This window comes from Drosophila santomea, chromosome 2L (assembly GCF_016746245.2).
Source record: "Drosophila santomea strain STO CAGO 1482 chromosome 2L, Prin_Dsan_1.1, whole genome shotgun sequence".
NCBI classification, from domain to species: domain Eukaryota; kingdom Metazoa; phylum Arthropoda; class Insecta; order Diptera; family Drosophilidae; genus Drosophila; species Drosophila santomea.
The window spans coordinates 18,399,595-18,419,909 of record NC_053016.2 but is presented as its reverse complement, the minus strand read 5'-3'; the positions used below and the strand labels follow the sequence as shown (position 1 = coordinate 18,419,909).

General features: G+C 42.3%; 1 protein-coding gene, 1 long non-coding RNA gene and 1 other non-coding gene across 6 annotated transcripts in view; 1 reads left to right on the top strand and 2 right to left on the bottom strand.

Annotated features, from left to right (window-relative positions):
• Positions 1–20,315, top strand: part of LOC120448220 (matrix metalloproteinase-2) — a 73,256-nt gene that overhangs the window by 22,411 nt on the left and 30,530 nt on the right. Inside the window, exon 1 of one of the 2 annotated variants that reach the window (XM_039630124.1) lies at positions 4,074–4,683. The exons of the other annotated variant lie outside the window; for it this stretch is intronic. The gene's annotated coding sequence lies outside the window, so the exon portion shown is untranslated. Of the gene's footprint in view, positions 1–4,073; positions 4,684–20,315 lie in introns of those variants that run through there. 2 annotated transcript variants of the gene reach the window in all.
• Trnam-cau lies at positions 902–973 on the bottom strand. The gene has a single exon. It is a non-coding gene; the product is annotated as a tRNA-Met (tRNA).
• LOC120448360 lies at positions 2,069–19,582 on the bottom strand. Of its 3 annotated transcripts, none has more exons than XR_005616095.2 (2): positions 19,348–19,582; positions 2,069–2,528 (listed from the first exon to the last, which is right to left on the bottom strand). It is a non-coding gene; the product is annotated as an uncharacterized LOC120448360 (long non-coding RNA). The 3 variants fall into 3 exon arrangements; XR_005616097.2 differs by lacking the exon at positions 19,348–19,582 and adding an exon at positions 3,264–3,669; XR_005616094.2 differs by lacking the exon at positions 19,348–19,582 and adding an exon at positions 3,268–3,669.

Genomic DNA, 20,315 nt, shown 5'->3' with positions numbered 1-20,315 from the left:
CAAACACACCCGCCGTTGCAGATCGTCCTTTTTGGGCAACTTAACACTCGCAGCCTGTCACTTAGCCATCCTGCCAACCCAAAAGCACCCAGAAACACCCAACTTGCCTCACACAGCCGTTGGTGCATCAATTTTGTGTGCTAATTTAACGTCTAATTTTCCATGGACAGCAAATGAGCAGCTTCAACTGACGATTTTCGGGTGCCTTTGTTCCTCTGTTGTGTCAAAACCATCAAAACGAGACGACGCAGCATTGAAGCCACGAAAGCGATTGCATTTTGTCACTTTTGTGATTTGACACTGAAATGTGCCCAACAAAACTTCATTAGTAGCAGACAGAATGTTGAGCGACCTTTAGCGAACATTCTTACATATGTGGATTCCATTAGGTGTTTATATGTATGCGGCTTACATAATAAAAAATAAATACAAATTATACAAAAAATACACACACCCGCCGTTGCAGATCGTCCTTTTTGGGCAACTTAACACTCGCAGCCTGTCACTTAGCCATCCTGCCAACCCAAAAGCACCCAGAAACACCCAACTTGCCTCACACAGCCGTTGGTGCATCAATTTTGTGTGCTAATTTAACGTCTAATTTTCCATGGACAGCAAATGAGCAGCTTCAACTGACGATTTTCGGGTGCCTTTGTTCCTCTGTTGTGTCAAAACCATCAAAACGAGACGACGCAGCATTGAAGCCACGAAAGCGATTGCATTTTGTCACTTTTGTGATTTGACACTGAAATGTGCCCAACAAAACTTCATTAGTAGCAGACAGAATGTTGAGCGACCTTTAGCGAACATACTTACATATGTGGATTCCAGTAGGTGTTTATATGTATGCGGCTTACATAATAAAAAATAAATACAAATTATACAAAAAATATTGTCATCCTAGCAGAGCAAGGTTTCGATCCTCGGACCTCTGGGTTATGGGCCCAGCACGCTTCCACTGCGCCACTCTGCTCATATGGAATAAACGAAAAAGATTTCGAAATATCAGGGTGACACTCTGAAAATTAGCATGGATAAACCAGATTTGATACCGACTAAACTGAAGGCTAGCGTGAATGTATCAATGAAATCAGAACGGGATTCTATTCGACCAGATTAGATTAAACAACAGGTTGGAGCTTGATAAATCTATCAATGATTGGAATCTTATAAAAAACGTAAACCATTTACAATTCCACTTTAACTAATAGTAAATATAATGGCTAATCAAAACAATACCACTTGAAGAAATGTCCTTAAATATCCAGGACAAATTAATAGCTACCTGAAAAGGCAGGTCCCGAGGGTGTTCCATTTAAAATGCATCGGCAAACTGACATAAATTAGAAATGACACACTATATTGCCATGAATTCACCTTGTGCCATGACGCAAACGCCAATGACGCTGACCAGAAACCCAAGCTCACTATTTATATAAATGTATATGTGCCCATACATATGATCCTGCGGTATTATTATACACGTCTGTATAGCATTGGCATCCGCGTAATTATGTTTGCCTCCGTAGCCAGGAGCAGCGGCAACCACAAGGATGCGGATGGTCAGGATGCGGAGTTCGGTCATCGGTGGCGCAGGAGGATGCGGGAAGAGGCGGAGCCAACAATGTGTGGCTTGAAATTTGACACTTTCACAGTTGGTCAGTTGATTTACTCGCCCCCGGAACCACTCCTCCACCCCTCATACAGGCTGTCTGCATTTTGTTAGATTAATGTCCTGTTCAATCATCAATGGTTCAGCGTACAGCGCCGTCTTTGTTTGTATAGCACTTGTTTATCGCTGTCCTGGATGAACGGAGACACTCGCAGGGCACGAATAAGGGTACACAGAGAAAAATTCTTTACGGCTTTATATCTGCTTTGAATTGGAATAGAATAAAGAGCGTTTAAATAGGCAGGTTAATTAAAAAAATTAAGGACCTAAGGTAGAATCCCAAAAATAATTTAACAGTTTCACATTTAACATATTTGTCATGCCAAATTAAGCAATCACCAGAGCACGAGGAATATAAAAATATGATGGCTCAAATTTTTCTCAGTGGAGGACTGGACAACGATAACGGTCATCGTTGGTGTGACAGTGTGCGTAAGCGACCGCTGTTTGTGTTGGGTTATATCCTTCGGTTGTTGCCGCCGCTTTTCGGTTTCCTTTTCAGTCGCTTCTTTCCTTTCGTTTCTCGTTCATTTGCTCCATCCCGCTTATCCCGGTTCCTTTGGTTCTTCTGTTTACTGTTATGCCCCGTGCATTCATCCTTTGCTTTGTTCTTTCGTTTACTTTTAATTCATTTAGGTTTCGCTTTGATTGATGACCACTTTAATTGCGGATATTAAATGACAAGAGCCAGAATCAAATCGAACTGAAAATGCAAAAAATGAGCTCTCTAATTTTCTGCCATTTTCCCGACTACAACCATTCCCTTTGCTTGTAACATGATTTGCAGTATACATGGGATTTGAGGCTTTCCGCGTTCAGTTAATCAGAATGGGGGAACATAAAAGACAGGGGTTTTCTAGGAAGATATGAGAAGATTTTTGTATTGGAATGCTTATTACAGAAGTAACATGGGAGGACTGCAGTATGTACATATGTATAACCCCTATCCACATCCACATTTTATAATTCATTCAAGTTACATGTTAGAAAGGTTAGATAAGAAAAGGAATACAACTTTAGAAATAATAAAATTTGTGCTGCACTGTTCCTAATGTTACTCAAGAAGTAGTTCCTAATGTTACTCAAAAAGTAGAAAATGTGCTCAAGAAAGCGGAGACTTTTCCTATTCCTCTCCTCATTTTTTCCCTATAATTTCCGTTCTTTGCCCTGCGACACTCCTGTGAACTCTGCACTACGCGTAAACCCAGGGAACTTTTGATTAAAGGTCTCTTGTCCTCACCATTTTACGCCTTTGATGTGGCCGCGATATAATGCCGTTGATATAGCCCTCCAGAGAAAGGGGCGGAACCGGTGGTATTGCAATCGCAAGTGGGTTATACTCGCTGTAACTACATAATAATTCTAATGAAAAATGTCAGGAGGCAAATTTGATTACTGGCTTTGATTGTCAATTAAAGCCCAACAACAATTTGCCGTGCGGTGGAATCTCGTTACGTTTATATGGCCGCGAAGTCGCCCGGCAGACAATCTATGTACTTTGTGCCCACACATATTTATGGCGCTATGTGACAGAGTTGATGACGAGCGAATCCTAATTAATTTTGCAATACATATGTACATACATACGTACATACGTGTGTTTGGGGGAGCCTTGCATTAAGTGACACAGCAACGATTCACAGTTCGCCCTCTCATTAGCCGCATTAATTGATAAATTGATATTGGCTTTGGGGCAGAAGTGGATGGAGCATTGCTGGGGATCGGGCGAAATGAATTCCTGGACTCCGTGTTACGCTGTACTGGCCTTCTTGCCGCAAAGTTTCCACTCCAAGCTGAAGTTTTGGGCGAATCGAAAAGAACAACATCAATTCCGGGCATCCTTTTCGGTTCGTCTGTTTGTCTGGCTGTCAAATCAAACTTTGATTTGATTCGATACAGCAACTGGCCGGTGTCCAAACTTTTATTCAAACTGACAAGTTTCGTGGCTAGACCAACAACAATCAGTTAATGCAGGCGGTGCGGCATGCGGCATACTACTTTTCTTTATTTTTTTTTTTATGTTTTCTGAGCCTTAGTTGATTAATAGATGGGCGCTTTAGTGTCACAACCGTCTTGATTAATGTTTGGTCCAGCAGAATTTGTTTGTTAGTTGGGCCCGGAAAAGAATGTGAGGGATGCCAATTGTTAATTGTGGTTAAGCGCTTTTAATTTTCACATGTGCGTCGAGGTGAGACAAACACGAACCGAGGCAAACGAGCCCGAGTCCGCCAACCGAACTAATTAAAAAGCCGAGCGGCAATTAAGGATGCGGCTGCGCAGCAATCTCTTATACTCTCCCGAAAGCTCTGCGAAAAAGCTCCGAGATCGAGCCGAGCTTGGTGACACTTTTCGTTGAAATACGGCGGCACACTTGGCACGGAGCTCAGTTACTGCCAAGTGGTCAGTGTGAGTGGTGCTCCCAGGAAAGGACGAGCCTCCTGGAGAATGGAATGGAAAGCCTTAGCCAAAGAAGGAGCTCCCCAGTCGGACCACCAAGATCATCTCGGCATGGAACTGGAAGTGGAGCTGTATGTGGAACTGATGATGGCGATGCAAATGGAGATGGAAATGGAGATGGCAGAGGAAGTGAGCCACTCTAGACATGAATCGTGAATCAGCGGCGCATTCAACGTCAACACGTAATCCCCGCAAGGACTCCTTCTCGTCGTTCTCCTCATCTTCGTCGAGGTGGAGGCATCATAATAATGCCCCCGATTAAAGAACAAAAAGCCAGGCTGAAGTGCTGCAAGTCATTTGTGTGCTCATTGTGCAAACAGATCCCGGGTCCTTGTTCCTTGTTCCTGCGCCGGAAACGCTTTAAGAGCCCCGCCAGCCGAGGGCTTAGTGCGGGCACATAATGTCTGCTAATATTTGAAGAGTGCGTCGCATTAATTGACATGAAAGAGTCACGAAAAAAAAAACGCTAAAAGAAAAGGACCACCGAGTGCAGCCAGCAGAAAAGGATGTGCGCCTTCTAATGAGTGCACGACAAAGCGGAGCCTTCTTGATGGGTAAGTGCCTTTGGCTAAGACGACTTTAGACCCCACCAACCAACCAACCAACCAAACAACCGACCAAACAACCAGTCAAGCTAAACTCCTTCGAGTGCTGTGATTTTGCCCTGTGCCAGTGATTTATGCGCCAATAAATGCAGGCGGCCGCAAGGCATTAATATTAGATTGCAACCTCTACCATCGGGCGAGCCATATATTCTGGTCGAAATTAGCCTTGATACCCTCTGGATCTCCTATTCCCAGTGATTCCCGGCTCCATGTTAATTAAGTGTCGTGCGAATCTCTTCATAAATTACACAATTTTCACCCGCTTTTCCGGCTACGGCCATTAGCCTTGTTGGCATATGCCAGCAATCAATTTGAAATTATACGCCACAATTTCTCATCGCCACCACCGATTTCGATTTTGCCGCTGTCAGCCTGCCAATTAGGGGATATATATGTATGTATGTATGCCTATATATATGGCACTAAAATGCAAATGGTTTTGCTGATTTTTGTTGTGTCCCCACTTTGTCCGTCTGCAATCAACCATCAATTGTCAAACATTTTCTAGTTGATTACTGACTTTTTTGAACTGGCAATTCTAACGATTTTCATTTTTTGTTTGCCGTTCTGTTTGGGGTTTTAAATTTGGCTCAATTGATTTTTTCTCTGATACTTTGGCTTGTTTGGTGAAATTAATAGTATTTATTTGGCTTTTTTATAAAGTAATTATTCCATTCGGCCGATTTGCATTTATAATACGCTATTGATACTTAATACAAATATATGGTTATTGTTATGTCAAAGCGATTGGCAAAAGGTAAGAGAATTTAATTAAAATTACTCTTTTGATGCGGAATTTTTAAGTACAGATTTCCATCTAGTTCAAATAATAAAAATAATAGAAATAAATGAAAAAGTTTCAGGGGTTGTTCACGTAGCAATAATTCAAGATTTGAACTTTGCAATTAATAAAAAGTACCGATAAATGTGACATTAATCAAAATCTCTGAAATAAAATCTGGTTCTTGACATATCATTTAATCCAGAGCTATAAGTGCAGCTGCATTTATAGAAAGATTTATAATACATGTAAATCACTCACAAAATATACAGTATACTAGAAATATGCCAAATTAGCTAACAAACTTTGCTTCCCAGTCCCCCGCTCTTTTTAAACCTTCGGCTTTGTTTATGGCAACTCCCACAAACAAAACCAAAAGATTTTAAGCCAAAAAGTCAACCCTCCCCTGCCTTTTGGCCATTCGCCCCGAGACTTAGAATCTTTTGTAGATTTGCGTGAAAGACAAAGACTGCCTAAAAATTCAATTAAACAGAAAGGAAGTGAAAATCGTTTGTCGCTGGCACAAAATGTTCTATATTATATTTAAATGGAATTAGTTTTAATTAAGTCCCTGGCTAGGTTAGGCGAGGCCACAAAGAAAATTCCCATCCTGGCCAGAAAAATGTTAACAGACTCAAATTACCACCTCCCAGCCCCAGAAATCCCAACAAAAAAGAAGGACTCAGCCAAGCTGAGCAACAGCAACAAACTGAAACCAAAATGTAGCCGCCGAAGGAAGTGATTAAAATTTTACCTAGCCCCAAAGCCCGAAACTCGGTCATCAGACCCAAAACCCAAAAATGAAGACCAAGGAATCTCGCTGCCCTTTTGCTACCTTTTAGCTTTGCTGGCTCTACTAGGTATACATATATATTTTTTTGTAATAAGTATTAATTAATGCAAAATGAAGATGAAACGTAAGTAGGGCTTCTGCCGATTTTGCCCCCGCTTCTTCTTTTACAAACGAGCAGCCGTTTTGCAGTTGTTCCCTTATTTTTTAGTTGTTGGTTGATTTTTTTGCAGTTTTTTTTTTTTTTGAAATTTGATACCCGCCGTCCAAGCAAAGTGACGCAAATTAAGAGAACCCCTGGTCAGGAGCAAGTCAAGCAGAAGCAACTTAATGAAAACGAAATTGACACCTCCCTACCTGGAAATGAGAATGTCTGTGCAGCTCCTTCGGTTCCTCTGCCCCGTCCTCCGATCCTGACCACAACTGTAAGGTTATACGCACGTCTGTCGTTACCCAGTACTGTGGTACTGTGGTGTACATGGAAGGGCGGTTCGGTTTTTTTGTTCCGGGGGAAAGGACATGTCAATAGTTGCCCGCTTCGCACTTCCTGTGACATTCTGCTGCCCATCATCGGGCCACGCCACTCACATCCTTGTGTGTCCTGTCCTGTCCGCTCATAAATCTTCCGCTCGCATATTTCTGGGTGTGTGTGCTTTTATCTGGCTTTCACGCTTCCGGGCGCTCTGCCATGACCCCCAATTCTCGGGGCTGGAGAACCCGGATCCAATACGAAAACCGAAAAACCGAATTGTGTCTCCAGTTATTTGAGTTTCGGTGTTTAGCTCATAAATCTGCTTATCTGGGGAGTCGGATCCATCCGCAACCCCTGGACTAGGACTAAAAGTTTCTTTCAGTTTCAGCTTCAGTTCGAGTCAGTTTTGTTTTCCCAGCTTTCCCTGCAGCTGCGTGGCATTAAAGGCTAAGAGCTTTGCAACTTGACCCTGTTGCAGTCATGCATAAATTTCTTAGATTCCCAGCCATTGACAAGCCGCACACACTCCAAGAAATATAAATTAAAATATGTTTCAGTAGTCAGCAGCAGCCGTATTGGGCCCAAAGTTATAAATATTTTTGGGGGAATTAATTAAGCCCTTGCACGGGCCGGAGCGAAAGGAAGGACCAGGACCAAAATATTCACAAAATGAAATTAGAGCCGAAAAAAGATAAAAACGTAATGAAATGAAATGCGGCCTAAATGTTTTTAGACATTTTGGGTTTGTCGCAGGCGGCAGGAAAACAATGAAGGGGCAATAAATTGGCAGGATGCGGCAGGAGGCAGTAGCCCAAGGAAATTGAAATATGTTCGGCCTACAAATGGGTTGGAAGGATGCTGTGTGAACTGGAGTGTAAAGTACAGGCTCCTAATGAAGGATTATGGGGCGGGGAAGTGCCGTAAAGATTATGGCTGCAGGTTCGAGATGATCCATTGTTATCGACAGAGAACAAGTTGGGGAAAACACAAATTGCCAGAGTGATATATACAACGGAGGAAAGTTAAGGGGCTTCTGGATTTAGGATGTCCTGGTCTCACGAAGGGACAGCCCAAGTAATGGGGCGTTAATTGTGAAAGAAAATGTCAACGTTGTACCAATTATCTTAAGACGTTTAGCGCATTAAAGGCTTTGGTGTAATGCAATTATTAACTTTGACTGTTGTCAATTAATAACTAAGCTCCAATTAGTCGTATGACCGGCTAGGCTTATGAAAATTCCTAACAAAGTGTTCGAATATTTCATTTATTTAGCAGTTTAACTTTTAATCCGGCATGCTGTTTAATTTAAATTTTGATGTGCATTCAAAAATTCCTGCCCGGTCATATGCGACAATTCCTCTCCGTTATTTCTATTTTTATTTTGCGCACGTAGTTTTTCCTTGGCCGAGCAGCAGGATGCGGACAGGATGCGGACAGGGCGCACTGCAGGACACTTTCGGCTGCAGTCTGCATACGTCATCGAACTGTTGACCGAGTTGGCGGCTGGCCAACATGTTGCCTGTTGCCTGTCAGCACAATTTCCAGATAGGCACGGACTCCGGGCTCTGGGCTCCGGACTCGGAGCTCCGGACTCTGGACTCCAGTTACAAGACTACCAAAGAATCAGAGCCCAATAGCTGAGCCAGGACACGCAGCTAGGACACACTGTTTTATGCATTGCATGCACTAAGGCGCAAAGTGTTGATAGAGCACACCCATACCCACACCCATACACCCATACCCATACTCATACCCATACCCGCACTTACTCCCCAGGACAGCGACTCTGACACAGACAGATGCAGATTTCTGCTGAGGCTGCAGGGGGCTCCAGTGGCAGGACTCGAAGCATCCTGCAGCTGGCCCCGTCATAAAGAGGAAAACTGAGCTGAGCCAGAGCCAACTGCAATGGCAACTACAGTGGGTGCGCACAGAAAGGCAGCCATAAAATTTCAAAACTCATGTCTAAAAAACATGGTGAACATATTTTCTTTATGCAAGAAAACACTGAGTTTCGGCTTGCCGGTAACTTTGTATTCAATCAACCTTTTTTAACATTTTATTTTATTCACTTCACACTTAGAATTCATGAACAAAATTATGTCCTCTTTCAGTATGAAAAAACTTTAACTAGAATCACCATTTAAAATAAGAAGTGCCTAATAATTTATAAAAAAAATTTATTTTTTTAACGAATTATGGTAGTAGCAATGCGAGGAATATTAACGTAGTAAGAGTTTCAGAGTCTTTTGAAAAGCAACATTCCCATTTTTGAGAAGCTTTATTAAATGTGTCACTTCTGATTTGCAAGCGGCATGCTCTTGATTCTGCAACACATTTTTCTGAATGTAAAAGTCTCTTGGCAACCGCAAAAAAATGAGTGGAGGCCAGTTGGCCATTTTTACCTGGCCGGCCACCCAGCTGAAACCTGCGAAATCCGGGGATGCCGTTCTGCCACTGATGATGCTGCTCGCCTGGCATCCATCAAACACCGCCATATTGAATCAACGCAAAATAATTGCTTTTTAAATGGGTTTTTATGCCGGCACCGGGTGAGAGAACAGTGGCTGGATCCTGGACATGGCGGAGGGCCATAAATTCAAGGAATCGCCACCTTATAGCCGCACAACTGCCCCTGGGGTGAAGTTTTTCTCGGCACGAATCGGGATTCGCTTTTCTTCTTGGATTCCCGCCGATTTGTGAGCTTTAATTTTCAGATTTATGCCCATGGCTGCAAGGACGTTTTTAATGAGATTTCGCTTTGATAGTCCGAGAAGGATAATGGGTGCGAGGAAGGGCGATGGCGGGAGCAAGGGGAAGCGGACGAGGAAGTGGAATCCGAGGCGTTGACAGACACAGATTATGAGAGATATGCCAAAAAGTTAGTGCGGTTAAGCAGCTGCTTCGTGGGGAATGGAATTCGACTGGATGATGAGTTCGGGCCAGGATGGGGTCTGTGTGGACGCCAACTTAGGTTTCCCATCGGATGATGAAAGTATACATAATTTGCTGTGTCTTCGTTTCCCGCTGGGCCACAGAAGTTTTCCTTGTTTTCAGTAAATTTGCGTTCGGCGAAGTGGTGAAAATTTGCCACCCATCGCAATAGCCATCTTTTCTCGCCGGGGCAATGACAACATAATTAGCTCATTTATCAACTGAATTTGTTTTGGTTAAGTTGGATAAATCAAACGGAGAGAATTTATGTTCCTGCTCATTTTTTAACTATTTTGATTTAATGATTTCTGCGATTTTGCTGGTTGATCATGAAAAAGTAACATTAATTTGGCAAAGACGTTCCCATATTTTCATTAGATTCTTCCAATCTGGTCCAAAAAAAAATATGGTCCACTTAAAAAAATATACACAATATGAGATTTGCTTAGCGTATTGCATTGTTTTCTTTCAACTTAAATTAAAAATGCCATGTTAAAATAGCTCGAAATAAATATAGAAGCAGGACCGAAAACAAATTGAATATTTTCTCGCTGACAGCAATCAAATACAATTTGCATCACGACCACGAGAAAATTTAGGGCGACAGTGAGAGGTAGACTGTTAGAACAGAGGAAGCTAAGCGAGTCATCGAGGTTGCTTATGCGCGTACTTAATTGAGATCAACTGAAAGTGTCAAGTCATGTGGCCGAACTTCAATGCGAGGCTCATACGCAAATCGAGCGAAAGACCGTAGAAATTGTATCTTGCAGAACAGCAATATATAAGTAGTTTACGGGCATCCAAAGAGCTCATATCACTACCCGATAATTGCACACATCTGCAGAATAAAAGATAATGCCTGGCTATTACGGAAAGGGCGGAGTTGGCAAAAACGCAGCGTTTTAGCACTTCCGTTTTGGCGCCGGAAACGGAAGTGTAACTGCCGCAGAGGCGCATGCACTGGCTCTTTGTCCCGCCCTCCTGGCACTCCGCTCCTTTTAGGCCAAGCCGTAGTCGGTTGCATTTATAATTAACATAATGATGGCATTTTGCTAAACACCGTTTTCCGCATGTAACACACACGGCCAAAGAGATAGGTTGAGTGGCAAGGATACGGCGCAGGAGTGGGGGTTTTGGGGATTCGGGGTGGCACTCAACAACGGCTGCATAGTTGACATGAAATGCCAACTTAATGTCAGAAAGTTAACATGCCACTTGAAATTAACAAGCCGCGCAGAGTCCTTCTCCTTCCCATTTCCCACGTCGGAAAACCCACCTCATCAACGGAATCCTTTCTGCATTGTTTTGCGCATACATATACATGTTTTACATACATATTTACACTCGTCCTTACATGTGTCGTCCTGCTGAAGTGGCTGGCCCGACTTGACACAGGCCACTGGCTTGTCAGGTGAGGCGCATAAAAAAAATTAAAAATGTAGAATTTCATCTTTTAGTCAGCAATTGTAGCGTTTTTGTTGAGTGTTTTCGGCCCTGTCTAAGTCCCAGAACCTCGAGTGACTAGCTTTTGTTTCGAGAAACTGTCGCGCTATTTAAAAACCACATGCGAAAGGCCACGTTCTTTAGCATGTGTAGTCAATAATTAATTTTTTCGCACACGCGGAATTTTACATTACTAATAAAGGCATCTCCACCAGGAAATGTTAAAAAAAAAAAGGAGATTTTGCATAATGAACCTGGTCGGCTGCCCAGGAGACTGGCACCACAAGTTCATTGGGCAGCCCGAAATTGATTGGATGCGTAAATGCCAACCACTTTACTAACCAACAATGCAGTTTATTCAACTTGGATGGTTTTGCGATTGCGCTTATGATTTTTGCGGTATCTATGATCAACATTATGGGTGTTTGTTTCTGCTGCTGAAAAGTGAACAAAATTCTTGGCATCACGGCAGAAATATCAAATATGTGCAAATTAAAATGACCAGCATGGAATTCCTTCATCAAGTACACGGGATTTTTATTCAGCACGAGAAACCTGAACTCACTTTAAAATACATTTAATTTAATATTCAGAATACAGTGATACAGCAGCAAAAAAAAAACAACAATGGCTCGGGGAAGATATTTTAGGGTCCAAATTGGTCGTTAGCACATTGGCAGGGGGTAGTGGGAGGGCCTTGGGTGTGGGTGGTACGTGGGTGGAAAGGTCGCTGCAAATTACACGTGACATGCTAAATGGTTGGGGCTCGGATGGGGAGGAAGATGTTTCTGGGTTGACAGAGGCACACGTCCTTCCCCTGGTTGCCAGGCCAAAATGATCATAAAATTAGCGCACCAAAGTAAAACATATGAGACGCGATTTGAATTTGACGCCATTACCTTCATTTGGCCACAGTCGTAGGCAGTGAGAGAAAATCAATGTCTTTGTAACTTTCTGTGCATTACTGCTTTCGCAAAAGATGTGAAGTTATAGCTCACAAAACACATACATATGTAGATAAGATTGAATAAAAAGCTTAGAACGTGTAGTTTCATACACACTACATATGTACATTTAATGTAAAGAACAAAAGACTTGAAAGACAGGCATTGCTGAATGTGCTGTCTTCATTTCTGAGAGCTAACCTCGAATAACATTTTGTGCAGTGCACCATCAGTGGCTGGAGAATCCACTGCTCGAAGCGGGGGCGGCCGACACGCATAATGACGCACCAGGCGCCAAAGTCATTTGCATATGCCAACCTAACCAAAAAACGGCAAACAAGCGAGCACATCGCGCTCCGTGCTGATAGCCAAAGGATGTGGGGTGGTGTTTGAGCTGTATTTTTATTGGCAGCTGCCTACGGCCGGAGACTTTGTCTGCCTGTCTGGCATACTAAGTGGGCTTTTGCCACCCCTGAGAAGCGGGGGAAGTGCCCCAAACCCCAACGCCCGCCCCCGCTGCCCCCATTGATAATAATCGTACATTATAATGTGTTTGCTCACTGATAGCGTTAATTATGCAGGGTCCGCAGCGCTAATTATGATTTGTAAGCATCGAATGTGTTTTGCATTGCCTACTTGCAGGCGGCGCGTTTTTAATGAACCTGCCGTACGTGTTCGCTGGCCAATCAATAAGCCATTGTTGGATTCGAATTTCGAACTGAACTGAACTGAAAATGTGCGCAATCTGCAATCGCCGAGAAAGGATGGTTAAAATGCCACTTGAGGCGGACAAAAGGATGCTGCAACATCAGGAGCAGGAGCAGAACGTATCTGGCGGATACAGCAGTGCCGCAATTATGTTACAAAACGTTGCAATTAAGCAAACTGTAACAAAGGCATGACCGGGTGTTGTAACTAAATACGAAATGGGGGACCAGCACCAGCCAGGAGCTGGAAAAATCGGAGAAACAAAAAACTTCCGCTGTCAACGCCGTTTCTGTCCCCGTATCTCCTGTATCTGCCGTACTTTCAACTCAAGTGCACTCTAAGCTCGACAACTTGAGGCGGAATTCGCCCTGTATTGTGTGTGTGGAAACGTGTTCAATTGATATTTCTGAACGCGCAAGGGAAAAGTTATAAATAGCAAGAGGAAGCGGCAACTTGAGCCAAAAACTGCAATATAGCTTTTCTTTCGCTCTCCTCCGAAAAAAGGAAAGCCAGTCTAGTCTCAAAAAACACAAACGAGATATGGAAAAAGGGCCGTCGCACTCGGGGAACGAGGTCACTTGAGGGCAGCTCCGGACACAGAAAGCTGGTTGAGGCGAAGCTACTTTGCCTCAAGTCTTGGCCGTGCTAAGAAAGCCAAACAAGTGGCTGCTCCATATTGATTGCTGAGCCAACGCTCCAGGCTGCACTCGACTCTTGTCCGCCTTACTCTCCACTCTACTTTGCACTTTCGTCGGATGTCACACTCCAACCAACACCAAATGAGTTCCAAAAAACAGGTGCGCACTCGGAGAAAAGCATTTAAATGTGTCCTAGATTAAATGTAGAAGTCCTCCATTACCAAAACATTTTTTTTTAAATTAATAGATTTTTAAAGAAAATCAAATACGTTTGAATGAATTGAAATATTTGTAAAATTATCCTACACTACTTGTCCAATTAACAGTTTGCCCAGTGTAACAAATATCTGAACTCTGACCCACCTGGTCCGATGCCTAAATGACTTTTACCAGCTGCATATTGAAATTTTATTGCATTCAGCCTGAAGGGGCGGGAAACAGAAGGACGAGGAGGTGGTTTGATCCCAGAGCCAGACTTTTGGGTCGCCAGTCAAGTCAGTCAAGCGGCACAAATTCAAACATTTGTATTGCTGAAATTGAAAAAGGTGTCGGGATGAAAATGAAAAATTATCCCCCCCGAGGAATGGGAACTTTGGGGGGCCGAGGTGGTCAGTCTGCCGACTGGGCAGAGTTGATAGCAGCAATGTTTTGTCTTCATTCATGGGATGATCGATGTCTGGCCAACATGACGATTTTGTTCGGATTGGTTTCGTTAGGTTGGGTTGGGTTTGGTGTGGTTAAAACAAGAGTTAACCGTTGATTGGCTGCTGGTGGTGGCTTAATTGTTATATAGCGCCGCAGTGCTGGGCTTAATGAAATGAAACACCAGGCTTAATTGATCGATTACATTTGCATATACATACAAATACGGGAATGATGAACTTTATTACGGAAAATATCGGCCACCGTCGTTATAAATCATCGCCCCATAGTACATACATTAATACGATACAAAACGAAAATGTTCGGAGTTATATTTACGACATTCCAAAACTATTAAAACTGGTTATTAACAATGTTGATTTATTGGGCGGCATGTGCCAGTGCTTTATATCAATTAATTTGTCGATGTCACGGGACTGTGAATATGGCTGCAATTATATTTGGTAATTTATACTTAAAGCTACGTGATTTAAAGGCTAATTGAAACTTCATATGTGTATAGTACAAAAGTAATTTGTACTTTTACAAAACACTTAATTAATATTTATGTTTAATCAAGAAGCTTCCCAAAAAACTTTAAAATGGTTCCCTTTTTACCATATGTATATCTTTATGAAATCCCATTTTTGATTGCAACTTTCTTATTCAGTGATTTCCGCGCGTGTGCGAAATTTATCTTTCGTTTTGACGCTTTTGTTGATACCACAGTTGGATTTTATGCAAACATATGCGGTGCGAAAGGCAAAAGTCGCGGTGCTGGCTGGTGGAAAAAAGCGTAGACATGCCAAAAAGTTTTTACCATCATTTTGAGGGCCAGGAAAACCCGCTCCGAGTCATGAGCCTCGGCCAGACAGCTGTCAACAGTCAAATATGCAGGCAGCAAACAATGCAGGACCAAAAAGGACAAAAAATCCTGGCTAGAAGGACGACAAACCTATGCGCGATTTCGTTTTCAAATTCCTGGCTGAGACTGACATATGTGGGGAATAATCAAGCCACCGTACATTCCGTTGGGCTTATTCCAGCCAGCTGGTCGAGGAAGCCTTTTTCACACCTTTTTGGCCAAATGTAGATGTATACATACGTATTTAATGGTTCAAAGGAGCGGGCAATTTATTATTCAAGCGTAAGCCCCATTAAAACAGCTGACTCCGATGTCAATCCAAACTGAAGCTATGGCTTAAACGAAATTTCAATAATTCTAATTTAGCAAGAAAAACACGGCGGATGGCTAAAAACGCTGGAAATGTTTACTGAACGCAAACAATGCCCACAGACAGGGGATAAAATGAGGAAAATAAAAAGGGACTGGGGTATGCCACATCCACAGTAAACGTGCAACTCACTTCTTCGTTTTGTTATTTTGGATTTTTCATGCTCCATTTATATAACCAGTGTCGGCAGCTTTGGCAGCTGAGACGGCTTCTCTGTTCGGGGTCCTGGGCACTCCGTCCGTGGTCCTTAGTCCTTAGTCCTTGCCCTTAACCCAACGATGCCGTCTTCGGGTTGGCGAAGAATTTGACGTGTGCTCGTTTATCATTCATTTTGCGCTCGCTTACATTATTCGAACGGAACCTGAAACATTAAATTTTAGCACGTTTTGTGCTAACGTGCGCTCATTTCTACTTTGGCATTACGCACGCCATAATGCTTAGCCTTTTTCCTCGCCAGCTTTTCCTAGCTTTTCCTTTTACCCATTTTTCCCACCCTCGGCTTTTCATGGACCTGGGCATCAGCCGTAATGAAGTTAAGTGACGGCATTCTGCTGGCGGCTTAACAATCTTGTCGGATGAGGCGAAATTGTTACCACCATCCTTGTAAAACAAAACAATAATGTTGAGTCTCAAAACCTCGAGCAAATGGATTCAAGAAAATTACCAGAAAAAATAACCTCCTCTTTGGCTTGGTTAGACTTAGGGATTTTCAGGGGAACTTTCAGAATGTATTTTAATGCCAGTCCACAATCAATCATTACTTGATTGCCAAAACCTGATAAATCGATAAGTAAAATCGGCGCACATGATTTCTGAGAAAGTATACCTTTCCCAGAGTTAGCAAATGGTTTTATCCCATAATTAGTTCGATAGCTTTTCACAAAACTATTTAATCTCTTTCTTCATTTATATTCATCATCATTATTTAAAATACACCAATCATTTTAAAATACACACGCTGTGTCGTGCATTTTGTTCACTTTATTTTGGTCATAAATTTGTTTTATTAGCGAATATTCATTAAGTTAGTTGGCATGTATTTGTAAATGGATTTGCTATTGGCTTTTCGCTGTTTGCATTTTTTGAGTCACCTTCAATGGGCTTTTATGTCAACATTTTTTGGCATGGTTTATTGCGAAACAATGTTTTAGAGCTCTTTGCCGTGCGCGGTGTCCTCGTCCATTAGTCCTTTCATAACGGCTGCAATTTAATTATAGGACAGCGGGAATACACCTGATAATTTATTTATTACGCACATAGCGAAAGAAAAGCGGAAGCTGCATATGGCTTTAAAACAGGCAAAATGTGCCGTCTATTTCCGGCGTTTCTTGCCGCGCTAAAAGTGTGCAGAGCAACCCCCTTTTTGTGACATTTAAAATTCAATAAACATAATTAAATGGCCAAAGGGCCGAAGGCAGTTGAGGAATCGCTAAAAGCTCTGCGATGAAATCCGAAAAATCATGCTCAGAAATCAGAAATGTGAACAGAGGCAGGAGAAACAACGGCGAGGCATAACTTTTAATGTTTCTAACTACTCGGCAAGCAAAGTTGCCTTTCCCGATCTGGATCCCGATGCCTATCCCATTGCCCCGTGCTCGACGTGCTGCCATATAATGGAAAACTTGTTTAAAACTTTTAAATTAATTTTATTTTCGCAAGCCAGCCATCCAGTCATTCAGCCAGCCAGCTCTCCTGCACAACTTCAGATGCAGCGTTAGATTTAGTTTTCGTAGCGTACCATTCCGTTCAGCTCCCATTTCTCGCCACCCATTATTTCCTGTTCCATTTGTCTAGAATCTGGATTGCGGATTGTTGGCCCGCTTTTGTCGCAGTCCATGTCAGTCCGAGCCAGCAATTAAGACAACACAATTGCACACAAGTTTCGGTCGCACATCTCCATCTGCAGCTCCATCTTTGTATCTGTATCTATATATGCATCTGTGTTTCTGGCTCTGCACTCGCATTCGCATTCATTGAGCTTTATATCTCGACCGTCTGCAGTTAGTTATTATAATTGCACTTGACTCCCGACTTGGCTATTTGGCTGGGGAAATTGCCCGGGGAGAGCGTCGTCCTCTGGGAATTGTGTTTAGTCTGCATAAATTTATAAATGGCAAGGATTTCTTCCGCACAAAAAGATGCAAACTGTCGCCATTTACTTTTGATCTGCATTTACAATAAACATAAAACAAAAGATTGAGGTCCAAGGATATTGAGTTTTCGGTATTTTTGATGACACAAACCTTAAAAGTCTATCTTTTACTTAAACCTCATTTTGTCAAAGTTAACTTTAATCTATGAAGTTAAGCCATACATTGCTCTTCCAAGGCTTTTGTTCTTTATTGCCCACCAAAATGAAGCGAAAGTTGTGGCCGAAAGTTATTAATTATTACTCCCCGTAATACCATTAATATTGATGTATGAGCTATGGCAATTGAATCGTAATTATTCATATGTAATGAGTTCTACACCTTGCTCTTTCCCCGGAAATCGTATTGAATTAGATTGACGAAGATTAAGCCCGTCTGGATCAATATGGCCGAAGGTCTGGGTGGAAAAAGTTGGACACGCAAACAACGCGACCAGGAGTCCTGGGGCAGCAGGATATCAGCAGTTAACCCAACCAGCCCCTGGGCGTGGTTGTCTGACCATTTTGCCACGAAAGGGGCGTTTTTTATGTGCGAGCATTTTGTTTGTTGTCGCGGTGTCGCCGTCGACCCCCTCACACGTCCACATACCCGCCTATGTACACAGACCCCTACCAAGAAGTGCTGACTGATGAAACACGCACAGTTTGATCAGTGTGGGCGAAAATCAGAAGGGGTAGTGACCGACGGAAAAAAAATGAAGCCGCTGACCAAGTGTTGTTTGCCCGAAACAAAACGCCAGCAAAAAGTTTTTAAATTACATTTCGTGTTCTGCGATTTAACTTTGTTGCGATCTCGGGTATTCAAAACAAACTGTCTAAATGCATATACATAACTATATTAAATGTAAAAGCATTAATGTTGCCTTACTTGCAATCTATTACAACATAAAGAGTAGAGACAATCCAAACCATACACTTTTAAAGATGGCTTCATTGCAACAACTGTTCATCAGTTTGATCGTAACTTGTCTACCCAACACAAATCTAAGTATACATGCACCATAAAACATCATCATTGATACAAGTAAAATATCTATAGATGTAAGCAGAGTTCTTTATTGTACTCTTACTTCTTATATAATATATCCTGCTAAATTACATAACCTTCAGGTCATGGCTGTCCCTTAGCCAATATCTTTTAGGGCAACGCCAATTAACCAAGAAAATGGCCTAACTTGCTAGAACGGCCAGGGGCGTCAGTTGACTGAAACTTGTGTTCGCACAGCCTTTATTAATAATATTTCCTCTCTTTCTGTCTCATTGCAGGTATGTATCTATCGATGGGAGCACATAAAGTGGGCAAACGTCAAATAGCAAAAAGGGTGCCATTTTCCGCTGCCGCAGCGGACTCTCATCTTTCCATTTGGCAGCGGAAAAGCGCGGGGCGGGGCAAACGAAGGGCTCACAACATGCTGTCGTTATGGCCAAGGCGACAGTTTTCCGCTGCAGCAGACTTGCTCCATTTCGGCTGCACTTGGTCTTTAGTCTTTGCCACTCGACTCGCTGTAATTTCTTGGCGTTTATTTTTGTGCTTTCTGCGGTAAGTTTTTGCGCTTGCCGCTTGCCGGTTGACAAAGTTTCAAGTGTTCGCTTTCTAATGTAATTAAAATGCTTACAAATGTTTGCCAACAGCGATAAAATAATCATTTGAAGCTGCCAGTAAAAAGGGAACAGAGCAGAACAGAAGCAGGGTAGATAAGGGTGGCAGCCCGAAAAAGGACCCAAATAGAATTATAATTTAAGTGGAGCATGGCAGCGTTATCAACATCTAATTTGTAGCATCAAATAAAAATCAAATAAAATTATCAGTGCAACGTGTGAATGCTTAACAAATTGACGAAAGCCAAGACCCCGGGTTCAGATACAGATACACTTACAGATACTTTCTTCATACACTGGCCGCCACACACGTGGCGAGCTGCGACGCCAGCTGGCTGCTTCACTTGGGCTTCCAGCTCACGTAGGCGATAATGTTTGCCTGCCAAGTGAGTTGGGTTCTTGCGTTGAGGGGGCCCAGGACTCGAGATCCTTTGGGCGAGTCAGACGCCCCCAGGCTGACACGTCACGTTAAAGCCAAGGCAAAAAATTGCAAAATAGTGCGACGTGTTTTGCTGTGCTTTCTGTGTTTTTGTTTTACTCGCATAAATCCTCTTGTTTAACATATGCAGGAACAAACATATACCCATAGGTATTATATATATATATATAAATTTCCATGGTGTCACCATTTTATTTTCCAAAGCCGGAAAAGTTGAATTTTTCACATCGCTCGTAGGCAGACAAGCAATGCTATTTATTCATTGACTTGCAGTGCACTTCCCCAAAAGTAATTAAACCAATTTGTTCATTAAAACTGACCTTTTATTTATAAATGGCTCAACATTTCAATTAACCATTGACAATATTATGCAACCAGGGAGACAGATATAAAAAAGTAATAAATGCGTAACACTGAAATGCTGTAAGTGGGTTCCTAGCATAAATACCGGAAAATGGCAAGCAAATTTTATTATCTACTTAAACTGTAAAAATTAAATTACTTTCATGATTAAAGTTTGTACAGACACAGTTAAAAATTGCAACATAGCTCCGGGGATTTTATATACAAATTAATAGAAACATGGATATAAGCGTTAAAGAATTTAAAGGACTTTATTCAAGAGCACTGTGAGTCACACGATAATAAATAAATCTCTGCATAATGCAGTCCTAAAAACCACAGACGATCATAGCTGATGGAATTGTTGGCATGCAGAGTACGTTATATTTATAGTTCACTGTATCGGCCATAAACCGTTTTCGAGTGCCAGGCCGACCTATCTCAGGCCCACTTGGCGCTCTCCCA